This window comes from Equus asinus, chromosome 12 (assembly GCF_041296235.1).
Source record: "Equus asinus isolate D_3611 breed Donkey chromosome 12, EquAss-T2T_v2, whole genome shotgun sequence".
Taxonomy (NCBI): domain Eukaryota; kingdom Metazoa; phylum Chordata; class Mammalia; order Perissodactyla; family Equidae; genus Equus; species Equus asinus.
Genome location: NC_091801.1, coordinates 76,681,919 through 76,705,400, shown reverse-complemented (window position 1 = coordinate 76,705,400; position 23,482 = coordinate 76,681,919). Strand labels below are relative to the sequence as shown.

The window sequence follows — 23,482 nt, the reverse complement described above, 5'->3', positions numbered from 1 at the left end:
TCCCAGGCCTGTGGGTCCCCCTTGTGTGCTCGGGGCTGAATGAACTGTACAGATCTCAGCAGCTCCGAAGGAGGCCGTTTCCCCACAAGGGCTGACTGCCCACCAGAGCCTGCCCTTGGGGCCCCCACCAGGGCACAGGGACCTTAATAAATGGGAATCTCTCCTCCAAGCCTGTGGGGCTCTCCTTGAAGAATCCACTTTCACCCGCCCCATCCATCTACTATATATAAAATCCAAAGTGGTATTTCAATTAGATGGTGGGGGGAGGTAGTCCATTCACAACAGGGGCCACAGGGGGTGAGCCCCACTTCACTCTCCTTTTGTAATCCCAGACATCATCCCTGTATCCAAAAAAGGAAAATTAAAACAGAGAAAGCCCAGTCCTTTCTCCCTGGGAGCTTCCTTCCTGAGGAGCCATGCTTTCCTCACCAACTGACAGGTGACACCTGACCCCTGCCCCTAGTTGGTGACCTTGCCCCTCACAGACCAGAGAGCAAAGCTTCCCCAGTGTGATGTTATGGCCAGAGCGTTTGGAAAGCAGGAATCACCAGAGCAGGGGCGAGGGCTGCCCCGAGCCTGAACAGTGGAAACAGGAATTGAGGCAGACAGAGAGCCTGAAATGGAAGCTTCTGTGGCCACAGGAAGAGCATGGATGTACGGAAGGCAGATGGCTAGTCTCCAGGCCTCGGTCATTGCAACTTTTTCTACCAGTTCATGGAGGAAGCAGAAAGCCTCCAGCAGATGCAGACTGGGAGACCTGGAGTGTGCGCTGCCCCTCCTCTGATTAAATGGCCACCTCCTAGGAGCCACGTGCTTTTCACTTGTCTGTAATAGATGGGAGGGCGTGCAGGTATAGTCCGCTATCTGAAACTCTTGCCCAGGTGATGGCCTAAAGTGGCCCTCCCCTTGCCCAGGAAGCCACCCACATCCAGAGTCCATTCCAGAAGGATACCAGGGCTCTTCCCCTCTCTGACCTTCCTCCCTCCTTCCCTCTCCCACAGCCCCAGTGATGTTATTTCCCCCTGTGCCCACCTACGTCCATCCTGGATGGGGAGCACCGGCTCTGTGAGTCCCCAGGAGATGCTCCCCCACCCTGCACCAGGTAGTGAGCTGGCTGGGAGCCGGGTTTGTACTCAGGCCCTCCACACCTGCACCATCCAGCACTGCCTTCCAGGGAAGTGTCGGTTAAAGTGGCCTGGGGTAATATCACCTGCCCCTTCAAACCTCCTCGCCCTTCCCTGCCCCCTTTCACAGTCAAGGATGGAGCACCTCACCCTGTCCTCTGCTCCCAGAGCATCACTACAAGTCTCTATCAAAGGTCATCCTTGACGCCATCAAAAATTACTTGCTTGAACATTTTTGAGAACAGCACTTCTCAACTGGAAGTGATTCTGCCCCCTAGTTGGCATTTGGCATTGTCTGGGGGATATCTTTGATTGTCACAACTGGGGGGGGGGGTTCTACTAGCATCTCATGGATAGAGGCCAGGGATGCTACTCAACATCTGACAATATCCAAGACAGCCCTGGCCCCCCGCCCAAAGAATGAACTGGTCCAAAATGTCAATCACGTGGAAGTCAAGAAACCATGCTTTTGACTGTGTGTATTGCTTCAGGGTAAAAATCTCAACTAGTTCATTTTTTAATCCCCACTGTTAGCTCAGAACCTGGCACAGAGTCGGAATCCAATCATCTTTGCTGTTGGTGAATAATGTATGAGTGAATGAATGCTGGCCTTCCTACAACATCTGGGATGCACAATCACCTTCATGCCAGCACCTCCTCAGGCCCACAGGTATCTGTGTAAACACATCTGCACACACGCATGGACACACAGAGGAGCACACATCCAAAGATGGGCGTGCACACACGTGCATGCATACGTACACACGCGTTCCCATCTCACGTCAGAGTCCAGGGCCATGCCTGACTCCTCAGCTGATCACCCAGACCCTTGTTCTTCTGAGGGTCAGGAGCATCTTTTCTCTGCTACAGTCAGAACGACCTGGGTGCAGTCACCTCAGCAGAGGCATCAAGCGCTCTCCACAATCAATTTCACCGACTAGACACATTTTCCTATTGTGGCTCCATTATGAAATAAGCAGTGGACCCAAAAGGAAAAAGATCCTCTTTGCAATTACACACGCAGAAGGCAACTCAAAGACTGGAAAAGTGCAATGTCGATTTTGAGAATGGCATAATGGCCCAGACGCATCACAGACAGGCCTAACTCATTAGCTCGGGTGATGTTGGTGGGAGCTGAAAACGGAACGGATGGGGCCGGAGGAAATGGAGATGGGGACACCATGATGTGGAACAGGCACAGGAGGGCAGGGGCTGGAGTGGGCAGGAGGCAGAGACACGGCCCCCTCTCCCGTGTCACTTCCTCTCTGGGGAGCTGGAGGAGGCTAAAGAAATGGACAGCAAAGAGGAGCGGAGAGCCCAGGGGAGGTGGTCCTAAAGTTTTAAGTGCCAACTTCCTAGAAAAATTGGAACAGAAAGACGATGAGATTTACCAGCTCTTGGCTCTATGAGCCAAATCAAGTTACAACTGGCCTTCCCCACCTCTCCCCTATAGAACTCTATCAGGTCGTTAAGGTTTGGCACGCCCCCAGAACAGGGGGCTTCCCACCATCATGGCATTCACTATCCTTTGGTATCTCCTAATTGCTCATTTTCTCCCCCTGCTAGGCTGGGAGCTCCCTGAGCAAGGCGAAGGTGTCTTACTCATTTCTGTATCTCTGATGCCTGTCTGAGTAAACGTGGAATGAATGAGCAACTAAATAAATGAATCAGTGAGCGAACTTCAAACAGTTGAATTTGCCTAGAGTTTCAGATGGAAGCGAGGCAAAAGGCCGGGGGGCCCATTGACACAAGGCCATGTTTGCTGAGTCAAAAGGTTTGGGTTTTATTCAAGAGGCAGCAGAGAGTTAACCAGGGGCATGGCGTATGAAGTGTCGTGTGTTCAAGAGATCCCTTTGTATAAGTTCATGCCCCACACCTTTTAAATTCATAACCACTGCCCTGAATTTTTGTGTTTTGCTTAGGGTTTGGTTTTCAGTTGGAAAAACTAACGAACCCCTTGGTCTGAATATTATCTGACAGTAAACCCCTCTTCATGTCATCTTCCGTCTGAGACCTAGCATTTGTTTCTGTTAGCCGGACCTTAACTGAGTATCTGTGATGTGGTTTCAACCATGTAGTACAACACGCATTTGGAAAATTCAGTGAAGAAATATACTAGAATATTCTAGTTGGTTGCCTCTGGGAGCAGCGTCGGTTGTGTTCTCCACTTTTGTTCTTAATGATTTTTGTTTTGTCCAAATGTTCTCTGGTGCACACGTGCGTGGAAGTTTTATAGAATGGCTGGCCCTGCCCTCAGCACTTCTTTTGGAACCTGCCGCCTCATTGACCTGGGAACACAAGAGCTGCCATGTGTGTGTGCCACATGACCACACTGCAGGCTGCAGGTGACTGCTTAGGTGTGGACACGCGAATAAAATGCTCCAAATCAAAACCTTTCCGCAGATTTTTGTACATGAAACTGACCACCTCTCTTCAAAGTTGATGGCAGCCGGATGAAATTGGAATAGAGGAGAAAGAACTGTTTTCCAAACAGAAGCAGAGCCAAGAGCAGGCCAGAGAGAATCCTGCTGCGTTTCAGGCTCGGGCTTCCCACGTCCCCGGGCCGGGCTGTATTCCTGTCCCCTGGTTCCGAGAACAACCCCAGTCTCTTCCCAGTAATTCTCCCTCTTGTGTAAGCTAGCTCTGGTGGGAGCCCTTCCACTTGCACTCCAACAATTATAATTAATAGGAGTTGATTTGCTTTTACAATCAGAAAAAAATCCTGAACATATGCATGTATATAATTTAAATTTCTGTGCACTCCAGCCTCACTCTAATTTTAGATCTGTCGCCCTGAAACTGTGACAAACCCTCCAAACTTTGCTTCAAGAGGTCTCCCTCAGAACGAAGGAGCAAAGAGCAATGCTCTCTGGGTCTGCCAGTGCAGTGATGGCTCTAAGGAATCTTGCCACCAGCCCCTCCCCCCCCATGCAGTGCTGGCCAGGAGCTGCCTTTTGATTGGCAGCCCTGCAGGTACCCTGGACAGGAATCCACCCTTCTGAGTTAGAGCGGGCCAGTGCTGGAGTAGGGGAGTTCTGCATCTGGATTACTGCTGGATCGTGTACGAGCAATGTGAGTGTGTCAGTCACTAACTTCCCTAACTTCAATGTCCTGATCTTTAAAATGTTGCTAATAACGGGCATCTGCCTTCCAGATCTTGGGAGAAGATCCAGTGCATAAGGCTTGCAGTCTCACTCAGCAGGGCCACGGCCCACAGGATGCCCTAGATAAGTGATGGCTCACACCGTCAATGTGTGTCTCACCTGCTTGGTTCCTCTCTTAGATTAACTTTCACTTTAACAAGAATGTGTTCTCTCTTAGCATGCTCTACTCTGGCATCCCCACACCACCACGTGTCTTTGAACTACATAATTCAAATGTTTCATTATCATTTTCCTGGTCTCCAGCTTTTAGATCTGCCCAGGGTACAGGTGTCCATCTTGCATGACATAACAGAAGTGTATGGGTCAGCTCAGGCTTATGCTGCAGGAACAAATGGCACCCCCCACCACCACCACGCCAAAAAATATCTTGATGGATTACAACAACAAAGGTTTATTTCTTGCTCACAGTAGTGGTCACCTCAAGTTGCAAGTAGGCTCCCTCTCTGCTCCACACCTCTTCTTTCTGGGACTAAGGAGCAGCCCACATCCAGGACAAACCTGACTTATGACAGAGGGCGAAGAGAGGTAGGGACACACCTTAAAACAGTTGACAGAGTTGGTGCACATCACTTCCACTGACATTAATGGGTTAAAACAAATCACGTGGCCAAACCTTCTATCAGTGGGAAGTATCATTTTCTTGCATGGATGAATTCAAGAAAATAATTTGAATAAATAATAGCCTTTCACTGGGAGGTTCTCCACCTGGCCTTAGGGACTCTCTGGCTGGACATGCAGGAAAGCATTGAACTTTAATGTCCTGGGTCCTGAGTCCCTCCAGGTGGGGGAGGGGAAAGATAACTTGGTCCTTCCATTTGGCTCTCTCCCCTGATGTTATATCCCTTTGGCCTCCAGGGTCCCTGCCACTCTATTAACAGCTGATATTTAATTCCAGCTATCATAAAGATGTTCACATCATAAAATTGGAAGGAAATAGTACAAAACCTAATTTTGCTTTTTCTCTGGAATGATTTTTTTGTGTGTATCTTTTAGCTTTCTAGAATGAGTATGTATTCTTGAATAAGAAACTAAACAAAATATTCTATTTAAAAAAATTAAAAGATTAGCCTGGCAGCAAAGTGAAGGATTGCTTCCAGTGGAGGGATCCTGGAGGCAGAGGACCAGGGAGGATGGAGATGAGACTGAAGCAGGGGATGGAGAAGAGGAGTCATATCAACTTGGATTTGATAGACTGGTGACTCCAGGAGGTAGAGAGGGGGGCTTCTGTTGAGCACCCACCGTGGGCCAGGACCAAGGAACGTGGAGACCCTCTGACCTGCAGAAGAAGGGGAGACTTCCCAATGAGAAGGCTGCAGGTGTCACTGGGTGCAGAAAAGTCAGAAGTTGCTTCCTTGAACCCTCAGTCTCAACACCAGTATCTCACCCAGGTTCTGCCCTGGTGAACAGGTTCATGTCTAATCTTCTGACATCATTTTATTATTTGGAAACTGTGCTTGAATTGCCACCATCTTGCTTTTAGAAGACAAAGGCTTGATGGACAACTAACGGGGTCATCTCATCCGTCCTCCTGCCATCATGGGAGAACGTGCCTATTCAGACCCTCTTGACATTGCAAAGGATGCACATTCTCAGGGCAGACAGAGTTGTATTCAAGTGGTGTCATCTTGAGAAAGTCCATTGGTGTCTCTGGGATTCAAGATTCTTATTACATAAATGGAAATTATAACACCTACTTCATGGAGTTTGTAAGGATAGAAAGAGATCATCTTTGAAAACATATAATATGACAATGCCTATCACATAATTAGTAATTATTATAATGGTGGAGCATAATACATAATACAATGGTGCAAACCATTTTGCAAGGAAATGGTTCAGGCAAACGCCTACAGTCATAATCAAAATAATAAGTAAAAGTCATCTATAATTTACCTAGCCATTCCACCATTTGATGATCAGGAAGTTTTTCCTTGCATCCAACCTAAATTTCTCCAATGCAACTAAACCCATAAATCAACAACCTGTCGAGTGGCAGTGGCCCTGCTCTGGAGTCACTCTAGCGTCATGGGAAGAGCATTAGCTGTGGAGTCACCTACGTCTGCTTTACAGCAGCTTGACCCTGGGAATGTCACTAAAATCTCTTGAGTGTCACTTTCCCCCTCTTTCAAATGGGGGCCATCTTATCTACCTTAGGATCCTGTTTTGAGAATTATTTTGAGAGTGGTATAAGCAATGCATTTGGCCCACAAAAGGTGTGCACCGAATATGAGCTCCTTTCCATTTATTTTCATGCGTTTTACCATTTAAGGAAAAGCATATTTTTTAAACTCCAAGTGTTTTTCAGCTCATTATTTTTATCCAGGACCATTATAGCTATTAAGTGTTTTGGGCTTCTTTCTCTCCAGAGACATTTTATGACGCCAATTAGAAGTGCAAGTACACTGAGATTAAAGAAGAATGACTAGCAAAGAGAGCAGTAGATTTCCCCTCTCGACACCCAGCTTCCTGCTCCTGGAGCTCATTTTCAAATACCTAACTCTCTGTGGAAAAAAATAAAACAGCATTTCTGGGGTCAAGGGAACAGCATTAAGATTTCACAATCCAGCATCATTTGAAGGCCACTGGGGAGGAGGATTGTCTGTGTAAGCAGGGAAACGCATTTACCTGAAGACTACGAACGCCATTTTGCGGCTCTTGACAAGGACAGAAATCTGGTAACATGAAACCAACACTCAGGTCTTGGGGCATTGGAAAGGTTGACTCATAGAGGGGAATAACCAAAGACGGGGTCCAGTTTTACGTGCAGGGGTCTCCCCCATTTCATTATTACACGCACAGAAGATTCTCACTAAAGGTGTGGGTTCAGTGAAGAATCGACGCTCATGTTGATGATGTTATTAAGTTTTCCTTTCAGTTCTATTCTTTTCTTCCTCTTTGGTCCTTTTTCTCCACCTCCTCCTCTCCAAAGACCACAGGAATCAGAATAAAATGATCTAATTTAATTTGGGGACCATGAGTTAGTTTCCCAGTCTCTCTGAAAACCACTTTTCCCCTCCGTAAATGGGATGAGTTGTGCCTGCTTCAGAACCTCATCTATTTCACGCCCGTTACCACCTCCTAGCTCAGGCCTGTTCTCCAGTTCTGGATTAATGCAGCGGCTGCCGATCTTGCTTCCCAGCCTCTAGAATGCGCATCCCTGCTCCCCTCCCCAGCCCACACCGTCTATTCTCCAAGCTACTGCTGGGGCGTTCTTTCAGCAACGCCATCTGACCATGCCAAACACTTCGTCTTTCTGTCTATAATAGAAGAGACTCAGCTGCCTCCATGAGAAGGGAATCTGAGCAAGGCCTAAGAGCAGACACAGCTTCTGCCCACAGCTCACTGCTCCTGCTCCTTTCACTTCTTTCCCCTAACGCGCCCCATTCCAGTCAGATGGCACAGTTCCCCAAAAACTCCCGGTTTCGCACCTCCAGGTCTGTGCACCTGCTCTGCTGTCTTCCCTAACAATTCGTACTTCTTGAAGAAGAATCGGTGTAGAAAAATACTCCTCTTCCAAGAAGCCTCTCCTGACCACCCCAGGTTTGGTTTACGACCATTCTCTGTGACTCAGAGGCATCCTACCCTTACAGGTGTCCAGGTGCTCCTGCTGCTGGGGGATTGCACGTCTCCCTCGCTGGCCTGAGCTCCCTAGGACAGACGTGCCCCTTTCATCTCCACATCCCCCAGTGCCTGACGCAGCACTTAGAGACAGTGAGCACTGAAGTCATGGCACAGGAAGGAGTGAAAAAGACATACTTTGCAAAATGATGCACGCTGTAATAGAAGTATGCCAGAAGATTGATTAACCCAGAGTCTAAAACTGGAAGCACACAAACAGTAGAATCACTCTGGGCGGGTGCTTTTATAATTGTCACTTTTTTTGGTAATTACTCTATTTATCGAATGACTAAATTTGGTAGAGTGTAATTACAAAATGGCCTGCCTGAGACACAAGCTGTCAGCTCTCCCTTCCCCACCCCTGAATGACATCTCAGGTAGATACCATAAGCTTTAAGGCCACTTTCGGGAATAAATATGGTCCCAGAGTCACATTTAAACTTCCATCCCACACCAATCCAGTCAGTCAGGCTGCCCTCTGACTTGGGAACCAGCAGTAAGAAAAGGGAACTGGTGAGTTCTTGCACTCTCCAAGCCATGTCCCCCAGTCACTCTGCTGCTTCTGGACCCTCCGGGGTCAGCAGCGAAGAGCAGGGAGGACGAAAGAAGGAGAGGCACAAGTCTTCATCCTTAGCTGGTTCTGTATGTGTATCTCTGCTCTCCAGGCATTTTATTTTTTATTGAGCTAACGTTGGTTTATAACATTATACACATTTCAGGTGTACATCTTTATATTTCGATTTCTGTGTAGACTACATCATGTTCACCACCCGAAGACTAATTACCATCCTTCAACACACGCAGATGCCCTGTCACCTCTTTAGCCGTCCTCCCTCCCGTCTTCCTCTCTGGTAACCACCAATCCTATCTCTCTTGCTATGTGTTTGTGTGTCACTGCTTTAATCTTCTATTTATGAGTGAGATTGCATGGTATTTGACTTTCTTCCTCTGACTTATTTCACTTAGCATAATACCCTCAAGGTCCATCCACATTGTCACAAATGTCAAGGTTTCAACTTTTTTCTAGCTGTATAGTATTCCATTGTGTATGTATACCACATCTTCTTTATCCATTCATCCCTTGATGGACATTTAGGTTGCTTCCAAGTCTTGGTTATTGTAAATAATGCTGCAATGAACATAGGGGTGCATGTATCTTTACACACTTATGTTTTCATGTTCTTTGGATAAATACCCAGCAGTGGAATAGCTGGATCATATAGTGGTTCTATTCTTAATTTTTTGAGAAATCTCCATACTGTTTTCCACAGTGGCTGCACCGGCTCGCATTCCCACCAGCAGTGTGTGAGAGTTCCCTTCTCTCCACATCCTCCCCAACACTCGTTATTTCTTATCTTGTTAATTGTAGCCATTGTGACAGGAGTGAGGTGATATCTCACTGTAGTGTTGATGTGCATTTCCCTAGTAATTAGTGATGTTGAGCATCATTTCATGTGCCTGTTGGCTATCTGTATATCTTCTTTGGAGAAATCTCTGTTCAGATCTTTTGCCCATTTTTTAATTGGGTTGTTGGTTTTTTTGTTGAGATGTATGAGCTCTTTATATGTTTTGGATATTAACCCCTTATCAGATATATGCTTTGCAAATATCTTTCCCGATTGTTAAGTTGTCTTTTTGCTTTGTTGATGGTTTCCTTTGCTGTGCAGAAGCTTTTTAGCTTGATGTAGTCCCATTTGTTTATTTTTTCTTTTGCTTCCCTTGCCTGAGTAGATATGGTATTTGAAAATATGCTGCAAAGACCAATGTCAAAGAGTGTACTGCCTATGTTTTCTTCTAGAAGCTTTATGGTTTCAGGTCTTACATTCAAGTCTTTAATCCAATTTGAGTTCATTTTTGTGTACGGTGTAAGATAATGGTCTACTTTCATTCTTTGGCATGTGGCTGTCCAGTTTTCCCAACACCATTTATTGAAGAGACTTTCTTTTCTCCATTGTATGTTCTTGGCTCCTTTGTCAAAAATTAGCTGTCCATAGATGTGTGGGTTTATATCTGGACTCTTGATTCTGTTCCATTGATGTGTGTGTCTGTTTTTGTGCCAATACCGTGCTGTTTTGGTTACTATGGCTTTGTAGTATATTTTGAAATCAGGGAGTGTGATACCTCCAGCTTTGTTCTTTTTTCTCAGGATTCCTTTGGCTATTCAGGGTCTTTTGTTGTTCCATATGAATTTTAAGATTCTTTGCTCTATTTCTGTGAAAATGTCATTGGAACTTTGATAAGGATTACATTGAATCTGTAGATTGCTTTAGGAAGCATGGACATTTTAAGTATGTTAATTGTTCCAATCCAAGAGCATGGAATATCTTTCCATTTCTTTGTGTCATCTTCAATTTCTTTCAACAATGTCTTATAGTTTTCAGTGTACGGGTCTTTCACCTCCTTGGCTAAATTGATTCCTAGGTATTTTATTCTTTTTGTTGAAATTGTAAATGGGATTGTATTCTTAGTTTCTCTTTCTGCTACTTTGTTGCTAGTGTAGAAACACAACTGATTTTTGTATGTTGACTTTGTATCCTGCAACTTTACTGTATTCATTTATTAGTTCTAAAAGTTTTTTGGTGGATTCTTTAGGGTTTTCTGTATATAAAATCATGTCGTCTGTAAATAATGACAGTTTCACTTCTTCTTTTCCAATTTGGATCGCTTTTATTTCTTTTTCTTGCTTGATTGCTCTGGTTAGGACTTCCAATACTATGTTAAACAAGAGTGGAGAAAATGGGCATCCTTGTCTGGTTCCTGTTCTTAGAGGGATAGCCTTCAGTTTTTCTCCGTTGAGAATGATATTAGCTGCAGGTTTATCATATATGGCCTTTGTTATGTTGAGGTACTTTCCTTCTATACCCATTTTATTCAGAGTTTTTACCATAAATGGATGCTGGATCTTGTCAAATGTTTTCTCTGCATCTATTGAGATGATTGTGTGATTTTTATTCTTGATTTTGTTAACGTGGTGTATCACATTGATTGACTTGTGGAGGTTGAACCATCCCTGCATCCCTGGAATGAAACCCACTTGATCACGATGTATGATGTTTTTAATGTATTTTTGTGTTGGATTTGCTAGTATTTTTGTTGAGGATTTTTGCATCAATGTTCATCAGTGATATTAGCCTATAATTTTCTTTTTTTGTGTTGTCCTTGTCTGGTTTTGGTATCAGAGTAATGTTGGCCTCATAGAATGAGTTAGGAAGCTTCCTCTCTTTTTCAATTTTTTGGAAGAGTTTGAGAATGATAGGTATTGAGTCATCTTTGAATATTTGGTAGAATTCGTCAGGGAAGCTGTCTGGTCCTGGACTTTTATTTTGAGGAGATTTTTGACTACTGTTTCCATCTCCCTACTGGTGATAGGCCTATTCAAATTCTCTATTTCATCTTGATTAGGTTTTGTCTCCAGGCATTTTAATTCTGGACTCTTGAACTGTGTCTTTAGGGACCCCCACGAGCAGTCCTGCATCAAACAGTGTCCTAATATTGGAGGACCCACATTCAGCTCCTTTCTGGCCAGTACCCCTGCAGCCACTTTCTTCTGGGTTCCCCACAGCAAACAGGCTGCTCTCTTGAGTGGATCCCTCATGTCCTGCTAACATCCCCCACAGAAACTCATCTATTCTTGCCTTGTGCAGCTCACATGATGCCTCCCCTTCTCTCCTCACTGCTTCGGTCTGTCTTCCGCCTTCCAGCTTCTCCAGGTGACAGGCTGCATCTACCTTTGTCTCAAGTTTGCCCCAACAACCTGGGAAGTGTGTCAGGTTCTCTAGCACTCCATGCTCTAACAGCTACCATTATGCAGCTTCACAAGCATCTGTCTAGATGGGGGGCTGCCTCTCTCCTCTTCTTACATGCTCCCCACTGCCATCTCTGCAGACCGTTCTCTTGCAGAGAGTTCTCAAAACCTCTCACCCACTCACCCTCCGCATAAATCCCTAGGTCACTGAGCAGGTCCATCTGCCTTCCATGAATGAGGCTTGTGCTTCTGCTTTGAAGGTGGGGGTCCTGATCATCCTTTGTCCTCAACTCGGGGGTTTCATCCAAATTCTGAGGCAACAGGAGAAAACTTCTTTTGTTACTAAAAATCACATTTCAGTGATATCAGGGAAAAAGTAGACAGGAAATTTGCTTTGATAAGTGGCACATGATAGTGTGTTCTGCTAAGCTACAAACAATGGTCCATGATGTCACAGAGGCCCAGGCCTGTGATTCCTACAGAGGATGGGGACGGGAGAACTCCATAGCAGCGATGTTTCTAGTGATCTCTTGTAAGTAGGAGTGGTGAAGGTTTGCCATTTATAAGATGTGTGTTGGTAATAATGGCTTAAAATGTTGAATTGCATTTGTACACACACATGAGTGTGCAAATATCTATTTAATGTGCTAAAGAATGTTTCATTACTATTGGATTTCACTGCTGTTAAAAATGCCTAAACTCTAGAAATACTAGTAAGAGAGAAAATGCCAGGTCCTGGGCATTCCAGAGAAATGCTCCTCCCTTGGATTTATAAATGCACCTAGGACCACAAAGAAGGGAGCTTATTTCTGCCCGAGCTGGGCAGGTAGGAAGACCTCACAGAGGGGATGGGAGCTACTTGGGGAGGTTCCTCCTAGGGGAGATGGAAAAGCATGCGGGCCCCAGGGCAGCCTGAGTCAAGGAAGAGAAACACAAGAGCAGCTGGTGAATTGGGGCACATTTCTCAGTCCTGGGAGAAAAGAGACAGGAACAGCCATTGTCCGAGTCCTTGCTCCATCTAGACCTGGGGACCTATGCTTCCAACATCTTTTCCCATCTGGTCCTCACAGCAGCCCCGTGAGGCCCTTGGCAGCCTCTGTTTTTCAGATGAGGAGTAAGGCCTAGAGAGGCTAATGGACTTGTAATGAAAGTAAAGCTGGGGCTGAATCCCAGCTTGGTTCCCCTCTAAGGCAGGTGTGCTCCCTACCGAGCCTGGCTTGGTGGGCAGGGCTGGGAAACAGCACTGGGGAGTGAGCTGGGCGGCAGGACCGCCTGACCTTCCCGAGGTACCCATCTATGCTTGCCAAAGAATAAAAATTGTCAATCCCCACTGCTCAAGAAACACAGCAGTTGTCAGGAGTGGCCTCGCTGGGGAGCAGCCAAGGCTGGCCCTGCTTCTCAACTCGGAGACATGGAAATCCCTGGGCTCAGACACAGGACAGGTGTGTGAGCGGCTCCTCCCTCATGGGATGTCAGGATCCAGGCCCCACTCCAGGTGTTCCTGTCACCAAGAATCATCATCAGATGACTCGATCCGCAGAAAATTTCAGCAACTTTACAAAATCATCCCTCTGGCCCCAACTTTCCAACCCATTGAACCATCTTCCTTAGCCCCGAGAGCGGCCTGAAGCCGAGGTGTTTCTCTCAGGAAAAAGCCCCGCTGATTATGACTGGGGCCTGCCTGTCCTTCCAGCAAGTTCAAAGTCAAGGTGAGAGCAGGACCAGCAGGAAGCGGGAGGCACCAGGCCCAGAGCCCTTCACGTGTGCTCAGCTGGCGTCCCTTCTGTGGCCAGCTCCATCCAGGCAGTCAGGATGCAAGGTGAACGAGAGCCAACTCCTGCCCTCAAGGGCCACTGTCAAGGAGGAGAGACAAAGATGGGTTCTCTTCACTGCCTCGCAGTAGGAGGTCCACTTAGCCATTCAATAATTCCAAACTGTTAGTGAAAAAACACACAAACACACACACTTTCTCCTCCCCAACCTCCTAGGATATATCTAACAACCCAGGGTGATTAACCTGTCCAAAGGACTCAGTCAACTCTGGCTTCTCTGGTCTCAGAGGAGCAGGAAACAACAATGACAACCATGGTGAGTCTTTATTGAGATGGTCCTCTGGACCACACGGCACCATGGTGATTACGTTACCTTTGTTGCCATGTTTCATCCTAACAACCACCCCTTGAGTTGGCTACTTGGATCGTCATCACTGTTTTACCAATAAGAAAACTGATGCTTAGATAAAGAGCAGCTGTCCTGGAGGTGGCATGTGGTAGACATCAATGCAGGCTGTCTGGCTCCCCACCATCTTCAGTCAGACACCTGCTCAGGCCACCACAGGCACCCTTCTCTGCTCAGAGCACAGAGCCTCCAAGAGGCCTCTGGAATTCTCAGCCCACGGGTGTCCTGAGGTGGGAGCCATTCCTCTGGACACAGAGGGAGAAGATTCCTCTCTCCCAGCTGCTGTGCTCTGTCATGGACCTCTCACAGTACCCCCAGGGGTCCAGCTCTCTAGAACTATCTGCCAACCCAAACACACAAGGCCCACTGAGTGAGGAAGGCCCCAGGATGAGCCATATGCCAACTCAGAACCACCCCCAACCCTGCCTGGGGAGTCCTCGGGGTCAGTTTCAGATACCCGCCAAAGTCAGAGTGTCCCCCACTAGGAACAAGGCTTATTCGTTGTTTTTTTTAAAATAAAGAATGAAGGACACCCATGTCCACAGCAGCATTACTCACAATAGTCACAAGGCAGAAGCAACCCAAGTGTTCATCAACTGGTGACTGCGTAGACAAAATGCAGGATGCACACACAGTGGAGTATTACTCAGCACTGAAAAGAAGGAAATTCTGACACCTGCTACAACGTGGATGAACCTTGAGGACATTGTGCTAAGTGAAATACACCAGTCCCAAAGGACAAAGTGTATAATTCCACTGACATGAGGCGCAGAGACTGGTTAAATTCATAGAGACAGAACGTAGAATGGTGGGTGCCAGGGGCTGGGGGACGGGATGGGGAGTCGCTGTCTGATGGGGACGGAGTTTCAGTTTGGGAAGATGGGAAGAGTTCTAGAGGAGGATGATGGTGAAGCTGCGTAACAATGTGAGTATACGTAACACCACTGGATCGGACACTGGAAAATGGTTAAGATGGTAAACTTGATGTTATGTGTATTTTAACACAATTAAAATTTTTTTTAATGGGGGTGAAAAAAGAGTGAAGAAGAAAAAGCCTTGGGGAATCACCAGAAGGTAGTCCTGTGGCCCTTTTATTCACTCTCCAAATAGCACCCAGTTGTCACCCACAGATTCCAGGCCTCTGTTTAGGGGAGTTCTTTGGTTTCTAAAGCCCCAGGAACCTACACCCACGAGGGCCTCTGCTGTAAGGAAGGAAAGTCCCTGAGGATCTTGCCGACTTTTGGGCATCTGTTTCCAAGTGGCTTGAGGGGCAGGGACCCAGAGAAGCCCCGTCCCACCCAGTCTGCTTCACGGAGGGGAGGGAGCACGGCTAGCTCCCGCTTCCTCCCTCGGAGACATAAATAGTAAGTTGGCACAAGATTTCACTGAAAACCTCCCGGAATCTTCATCAGCTCTGTATGTTTCCTTTGTTGAAAAAATGTGATTTTTTTTCCTTCTGGAGAAAAAGTATTCATAGTGAGAACAATGGGCAACAATCACAATTCATTATTTCCAACTTTACTCATCAGAGGGAAAAAATCATTAAACCTGAGAATCAGGGCCTCGGGGCTCTGTGGGGAAAATGAGAGTGGCTTCCAGACAGAGGGGCTCCATCATTGTCCCACTGACTGTCCTCAATGTCCTAGAGACAGAAAGAAGCCAGAGTCTTGAAGGCTGGCCTCGCAGAAGGTCCTTGTGCTCCTTCCCCCCATTGTCTCCGAAAGGCTGTTGAGCATGGGCACCAAAAAGAGCCGACCAATGGGTCCTTCCCTACACGAGATGGCCACCCGACTCCTCCACGTCTAGAAAGCAAAGTGGCTAGTGAGTTTTAAAGTTCAGCTTTATCACCAAAAAAAGAAAAAAACCAATCTTAATTTAGATCTTATGACACATTCCTCTATAAATACAAGAATCCCTTAACCCATTCCGAGGTGCTAATGAAGCGGGCCACTGGGAATCACAAAGGACACTACAGAAATCTTCGCAGATGGGCTGTGACTGACTTTAGAAGGATAACAAGGAATATGGCCAATGAAAGGATTGAGATGGGGGGCTGGGGAACACAGCCCTAAAGAAAGGGACCCTGTGAGCCAAGGTAGGGAGTCTAGCTCGGGGAATTTTGCACACGAAGCTGAGCAGGGGCAGTGGCCAGAGGTTCAGCTCCCAGGAAAAGGGGCCAATCTTGAAAGGCCCTGAGTTCCATGGCCAGGAGCACCTTCACCCTCCTGGAGGACTTGGTTTCTATGCATTTTACAATGCTTGCTCCACTTCGTAAATACCAAATGTCAAGCGTTTATTTAATGTTATTTGAAATTCCAGAAAAACCGTTCTCCCTACAGTGAGTGGAATAATTTTTTAAAAACCTACATCTATCGTGCCATTTTCTTGCTTAAAACCCTTCAGTGGCTCCCAGTGGTTCTTAGGATGTGAACTCTCTGGGGGGTCCAAGGCGTTACACAATACTAACAGTTATTGACGTTCTGCTCTCCGCCGTATGCTTTACCTGTAGAAATTCATTTAATCCTTATCACAAGGGCATGAGGCGGGTGCTATTACGAACTCATAGCGCATTTGGAGATACTTTGCCCAAGATTGCATAGCTGGTAAATATTGGGACCAGGAGTGGAACGCAGGTGACATAGGCATGTTCCTCCCCCTACTTCACCATTCCAGTCCAAGCCACCATCAACCCTCCCTGGGCAATGGCCATGGCCTCCAAACGTGACTTCCTCTCCCACCTCAGCTGCAGACTCCTAGATGCTGCCATGACCTCTGACTGCAGCCCATCAGAATCCCACCCTCACACACCCTGCTTGGACCACCACTTCGTTTACTCCCAGTCCACTCGCTTTAATACACTAATTCCAACAATTCTTTGGCCTCAACACAACCTATAAGCCATTGATCCTATCATGTGTTTATTGGCCCAGACCCCGCTCATGCCCCACTACCCTCCAGCCTAGCGTAGACTTCCAATCATCTCTTTCATGCACCTTTATCTCCTCAACTCCTTTTTTCCTGTCGTTGTACTTACCTGGAAAAAACCCGATCCTGGTTAAAGCCTCATCGCTGCCACTCTCCTCCTGAACCCAAGCAACTATCTTTCACTGGAGGGAAACCCAAAGCAAAGCTGATTCTCTGTTAATGACCATCAGCCTCAGGTGAGCCTTCATGGCCGCCCAGGAACCCGGCTACCCTTCCTGCCTCAATCCAGCCTCCCACTTTCCTAGATGACGTCTACCCCTCTCTCCTCACACTTCCAAAAGTCCTCTCCATTCTTACCATCAGTTTGCTACCTTGCTGAGAAAAATGAAGCAATTAGAAGAGAAATTTCACGCACTCCCACCTCCCCTTTGCACCTGCTCTTCTCCCTATTACTGCTGATTCATTGTCTGTATTCCTTTCTAAGGCTTTCCTCCTTCTCCATCCCATCCCTTTCCCGCATTCTCATCTTTCTCTCTTGTATCATCAACTTTTCTCTTTCTGTGAGATCATTTTAAGCAGCAGGTAAGTATATCTATTGTATTCGATCTGTCATATATTCTCCTTTCACCACATGTTCCGTTCTCCCTCTTAGAAAGAATTGTCTATATTCATCTTTTGCCCATTCTCTGTTTAACTCAAATCTGTCAGAATGTCATCCTTACCAGTCCACTGAAAGAATCGTTATCAAGGACACCAATGGCCTGCACATTGCTATACCTAACGGCCATTCCTTGGTCATGTTGTATTTTAGTGTATCAACTGCATTTGATAAGTGAGCCGCTGCCCGCTTGGTGAAACCCTTTCTCCAGTTGGCTTCTAGGACACCACTTGTCTTAGTCCGTTTGGGCTGCTGTGACAAAATACGACAGACTGGCTAGCTTATAAACAACGGAAATTTATTTCTCACAGTTCTGGAAGCTGTAAAGTCCAAGATCAAGATGCCAGCACGGTCGTGTTGGGTCAGGGCCCTCTTCCTGGCTCACAGCTGCCAGCACCTTCTCACTGTGTCCTCACGTGGTAGAAGGCACTAGGGATTTCTGGGGCCTCTTTCACAAGGGCACTGACCCCATTCATGAGGGCTTCACGCTTGTGACCCGAGTACCTCCAAAGGCCCCATCTCCTTCAACCATTAACTTTGGGAGTTAGGATTTCAACATATGAATTTGGTGGGGGGCGGGGCACAAACATTCAGACCACAGCACCACCCTTGTCTGTCCTGCTCCCCCACTGACCTCTGCTTCTCCTTTGCAATCCTTCCCCATGACGACCACCAACAAACATGGGAGTGGCCCGCGGCTTACTCCTCGGAGCTCGTCTCTTTCTACATGCCTCAGCTAGGTCGGTAGCTCCAGACTTACGGCTTAAACGCCATCCATTCCTTGATGACTCCTCAAGTTTTACTGTAAAGAGATCTGACCTCTATCCTGAACTCAGACATCTCCACTGGGATGCCTAATCGACATCTCAAACTTTACTTGTCCCCAGATTCCTGATTTCCAGCCCCTCTCCCAACTTTCTCCTCCCACAGTTGTCCCCCCCATCACTTAATGGTAATTTTATTCTTTTTGGACCTCACCCCAAAGCCCAGAAGTCACCCTTCACATCAAATTTACCAGCAAATATTGGCTCTACCTTCAGATCTATCCTGAACCTAGCCACTTCTCACCGTCTCCATCACACACACCGTCCCTCTGCATCATTTCGATAGCCACCAACTGGTCCCTCTGCTTCTGCCCTGTGCCCCTACAGCACAGCAGCCAGAGTGACCCTTTTGAAATATAAATCAGATGACATTACATGTTCAAACCCTCCAACAGCTGCCTGCCAGAGCGAAAGCCAAAGTCCTTACGATCACTTGTAGGGGCATAAGTGATCTGCTCCCTACCCCCTACCTCTAGGACCTCAGCTTTACTACTTTCCCCTGCACTCTCTCTGGACCCACAGATGTCATCCCTAATGTCAGGGACCATGTCTATTCTCTCTTCCTTTAGGGAACCTAGCATCATGCTTGACATCTTGTGGACACTCAGAGACATTGGCTGAAAGAATGCTGCCTCTCTCCCTCTCTCTCTCGCTCTTTCTCTCTCTCTCCCTCTCTCTTTCCCCCCAGACTAGGTGCAACTCTAAAGCATAAGCTTTGCCTCCTTCCCCTTTGCAGCCCTGTTCGTTACCCAGCACCTAGCACACAGCAGGTTATACCCTCAGGAGGATATTACAATGGGATTCAGGACACGGAAGCAAGCATGGGAAAGGCCCACAGGAAGACATGCAAACACACAATTTGCAAGAGGAATGAAGACAAGCCTGTCCTACTGCCCCTCGAATTCCTCAGTTGGAAGGATCAAGGGAAGAAAGAAGATAAGAAGAGATTGGGGAGGAAACCTCTTTGGCAGGAGTGACCTGAGTCCGCAAGAGGTCATGTCCTTCTGACCTGGGCTGGATGCCACCTTCCACCCCCGACGCCAAAGAGGGGGGCTTCGAGGCGACTGGAGAGGAGCTGCTCTGTGCTATCGGTAGCCGGGGCAAGATAAACTAGGTCTGACTTCTGTCTACACAATTAGAGAAGGTGACGGAGGGCTCTGGCGGAGGGCCACGGGTGCACTGCTCTACTGGAATAGGTCTGATCACGTAGGAGCAAAGCAGGCACGAATGTGCCCTTTGACCAGACAGCGACTCTGCAAAACATGAGCTGGAGTGGACATCTTAGAACAGTCTTAAATCCTTCTCATGGAGGGGTGGGAAGGTGCGGGCCCAAGAAGCTGCAGATGAACAGCAGGCGGCTGGGGGAGGGGATGCAGAGGCCACCTTAGGACAGAGACACGTGGCCTGGGTCAGAGGGGTGCCCGAGAGGGCCAAGGAGAGCCTTCTGGACAACTTACAGAAACAGCGTTAAGCAACAGCCAGGCCCTAAAGGGACAAAGCCCGTCTGTGACAAGGACAATTCTAGGGACTTTTCTGTCTACTTCTGTTTTCTCTCATGCAACCGAAACTGGCTGTGGAAGCAGAAAGGAGAGGCCGGGCCAGGCAGAGAAATGGAGAAGAAGGCAGCCACACTCCCCTTGGCCACCACAGGCTTCATCCCGAAGCTGACCCCGGGTATAGGAAGGGAGAAGATCTGACGTGAAGGCGGTTGAGAGTTGTAATAATTAGATGGGACTAGGATTACAAGGGATTTCTAAACCAAGATTTACAGTGACGCAGGAACGTCTGCTATTCTCTGCGAGCAGAAAGCTGACGAACCCACCAGAGTCGCCCACAAGGTCAGGGGACAGTAACCTCAATGGTCTGACATTTGAAAGCTGCGTCTTGATCATCATTCACACCTCCTGCTTATTCAAGATGCAGACACACACACACGTAACCCGGCTGGGGATGCAGAAATAAGTAAGACCTGCGCTCTACACATAAGACGCTTATGTTTTGGAGGAGTCAGGACATCATTCAATACCTTGTGCCAGTTGCCAGGATAGACCTACGCACAAAGTGTCACCGGAGCCTGTGGCAGAGAGGGGCTAGGGTCAACCCAGGGCCCCACATCCAAGATGTTCTGTCTCATGAGACGTTCTGACAAACCCTGCATCGAGTATTTCTACTCCAGTTTGGCGAGTGTAGACGGGCTGTGTGTCTTAGAGAAGAAAAGTGCCTGCAGTCACACACTCACCAAGTCTCAGCAGCCTGAGAAGACGAAATGTCTCGCCCTGGGCCCACGAGCTTGCCCCCTCCCAGGGTCGTCGATCTGTCCACCAGAGACTTCTAGCGACACAGCACCGGGGACTAAGGCAGGAAACCCTGGAGCTTCAGTTCGGAAGTTTTCCAAATTCGACACCACCACGACTTCCCCTTTGAAATGGCTGAACTCTCGCGCCTAGCGGTCCTTTAGCCACCACATGTACGTCTCCCGTGGCTGCCAGCCAGCTCTGGACGGTCCCCACTGGGGAGGGTGCTCCCAAGCCTCAGCCGAAAGCTGTGTCTCCCTGTGGTTTCTCGTCCTTCATCCTGGTTTTCCCAGTAGCCTCACAGAGCAAATTGCTCCTTTTTCCACATAACAGCCCCTAAGAAGCGTGACATTTCTAATTTCGATCCTGTCCCCCCACCCTTAGCTCTCAGTTCCCTGAGTTAAACTGCCCTTGCTCTTCAGCTGTTATTTTAAGCCATGGTTTTGAATCTCCTTGTCACTCTGTCCTCTCTTATGAACACATGTCAGTTGACCTCTCTCATGAAGTAAGCTTTCACAGAGGACTGAAAGAACTGAGTGAAGAAGGTTCTAGGGGGGTGTGGGAGGCAGGTGCAAAGGCCCTGAGGCAGCAGCATGCTCATGTGTTCCAGCATCAGCAAGGAGCACAGGTCACTGCAGAAGCCCGAACCAAGGACAGAGTAGGTAGAAATGAGATGGAAGAGAACGGTTAGTCTAGGTAGGTCTTATAGACAAGAACCTGAGATAAAACCCAAGTACTAGGAGTGACATTCTTAGATTCATGTTTCAAAGGCATTGCAATGTCTGCAGGCTGAGAATGGATTATAGGAGAGGTGAGAGATGACACAGGAGACTACTGAGGAGGGCGCTGCTGTGGTCTGGGAGCTTTGCCTCTGAGCCTGCCCTGCTTGTAGACGTAGGTACGCTCCCCACAGGAAGATCAGTGGAGATGAAATCACAGGCAGAGGTGGGGAGCTCCCAACACCAAGGGCTAATGTTACTTTCTTCTCATGCTTCCTATGTGCCGGGCACTCTTCCAAGTGTGTTATACGCTTTGACTCAGTTCTTACGACCACCCATGAGATGAGGTTGTTGTAAGGATTAAGCTCCCATTTCACAGTGAAGGAAACTGAAGTCCGGAGAAGTAACTACAAACTCCACAGCGAAAAACTGGGATGCTGCTGGGAGATTTTTGGTTTCCCAACTGCCAACCCCACACTCTTGTGAAGTCCTCTCATCTCTTGGCACAAGGATCCTGAATATATATTTCCATCTGAGGTCAGTGTAGTAGGGCATGAGGTCAAGGGCACTTCCTAGTGTCGCCCATATGTGGTGTCTCAGTGGCCCCAGAACTAACCCCATCATGTCAGAGTTGAATGTGGGGGAACAGAGGGGACACGGATGCTTTGTGAAGAGCTTGGACTTGATCCGCCGGGCGAGGGGGCACCACAGACGATTGTGTGGTCCCCTTAGGCCACTGGCCTGACGCTAACAGTGGAGATGAAGACATGCGTGTCCTTGATCTCCGAGGCCAGAGACAGACAGAGCTCGTCACCAGGTTCTCAATTAGCAGGCAGGCCCCTTGCAGAATTTGTGGGGCTAATTAGTATTAGGTATGGGTTTGGAGGACAAGCTTATGTGTACATGTTCTTGGAACATTCCCCTTGGACACAACCTTGCTTCTAAGTGTTAATTAGAGCTTCTATGCCGCAGCTTGAAATCATGTGGGAAATAAGTTGATATAGGTTAATTCAGTGGACAAGAGAGACGACCCCTCCTTGAAGTCTCGTTTGCTTCCATTTTGGACAGCTGGCCAAGGTCCAGGGGCGGCTCCTAGAGAGCTCAGATCTCAGCACATTCTCCAGATTGGGTCATATCCACATGGTCTCCTTCCTGTCAGCAATGTCAGAGTTTTCCCTCCCAGCTCCCATATCTCTTAGGTTAATTGAAGGGCAAGGTGGTGACCTGAAGTCCAAAAGATTAGTCCTGGAATTCCTATTCTAGCTTGGACCAGCTCTGAGACCTCAGGGAAGTTATACAACCTCTCTGAGCCTCAGGGTCTCCATGTGGAAAACGGGAATGAGAAGAGCAAGATGCCTCGTAGAGCTGGCCTGAGGCTCAAAGGACCAAGCCTCGTTCTCCCGCGCTCATGGAGGGGGCCCTCGGGAAAGTCTGGTCTCCATGTGCATAGCTCCCAAGTGCGGCTCTGTCACTGTCCTCTGGAAACACCTGCTTTCAAAATGTGCTCCCTCTTGGTTCTAAGCTACAGCAGGTATATCCCCAGTGCCCGAGGGCTGGGACTCTGGGCTGTGGGAAAACAAGGTCTTCTATCTCGTTGCCAGGAGGGCCTCTCTGAGAAGGAAGCGTCAGACGCCCAGAGGAGAGCCTGTGGGACAGGGGCTGGTTGTACCTTGCCCTTTGATGTAGTCCAGCAAAGGCACGAAGGACGAATAAAGCTCGCTTCTGAACTGTGCCAGGGTCTCTCGCAGATCATCACATATTAGGATTTTGTAGCAGACACTGGTGGGGCTCCGCCCACATCCCGCAGGGAAACTTTACCATTTCAAGGCACCTGGCGCCCAGCGTGTCGTCACCCCCAACAGCACCTGGGTCCCTCCATCGTTTCCCTGGAGGGCTGCCCTGAGGCAACTGGAGCCCAATTTGCTGGTCTGTGCAGAGATCAAAGTCCCTGGGAGCAGCCTTAAGTGGATGGGTGCGGGAATCAATCCCCAGGCTCCCCTGGCCCCTGGGCAGGACAGCTCATCACTATGACCTGCACTGTCCCCAGCACCCCCCTGCAGGGTTGAGCTTAAGTGGCCCTCTGTGGGCCTTTGCCTGACATCACAGTCTTGCTTGGCCTCCTCCCCTCCCCGGACCCACTTCCCCACAACCACGCCAATGTTTGCCGCAAGCACTTTCCTAACATACCACGTTCACTTGAATCACTCCGGGGTCAGCTTCCGACAAACCCAGC

General features: G+C 48.0%; 1 long non-coding RNA gene across 10 annotated transcripts in view; it reads right to left on the bottom strand.

Annotated features, from left to right (window-relative positions):
• Window positions 1-23,482, bottom strand: part of LOC106824837 (uncharacterized) — a 64,366-nt gene that overhangs the window by 30,782 nt on the left and 10,102 nt on the right. For 3 of the 10 annotated variants that reach the window (XR_011493388.1, XR_011493387.1, XR_011493390.1), the window contains exon 6: window positions 23,437-23,482. The exons of 2 other annotated variants lie outside the window; for them this stretch is intronic. This is a non-coding gene — a long non-coding RNA (uncharacterized lncRNA). 5 more of the 10 variants (XR_006534760.2, XR_011493393.1, XR_011493386.1 and 2 more) reach the window with 4 other exon arrangements.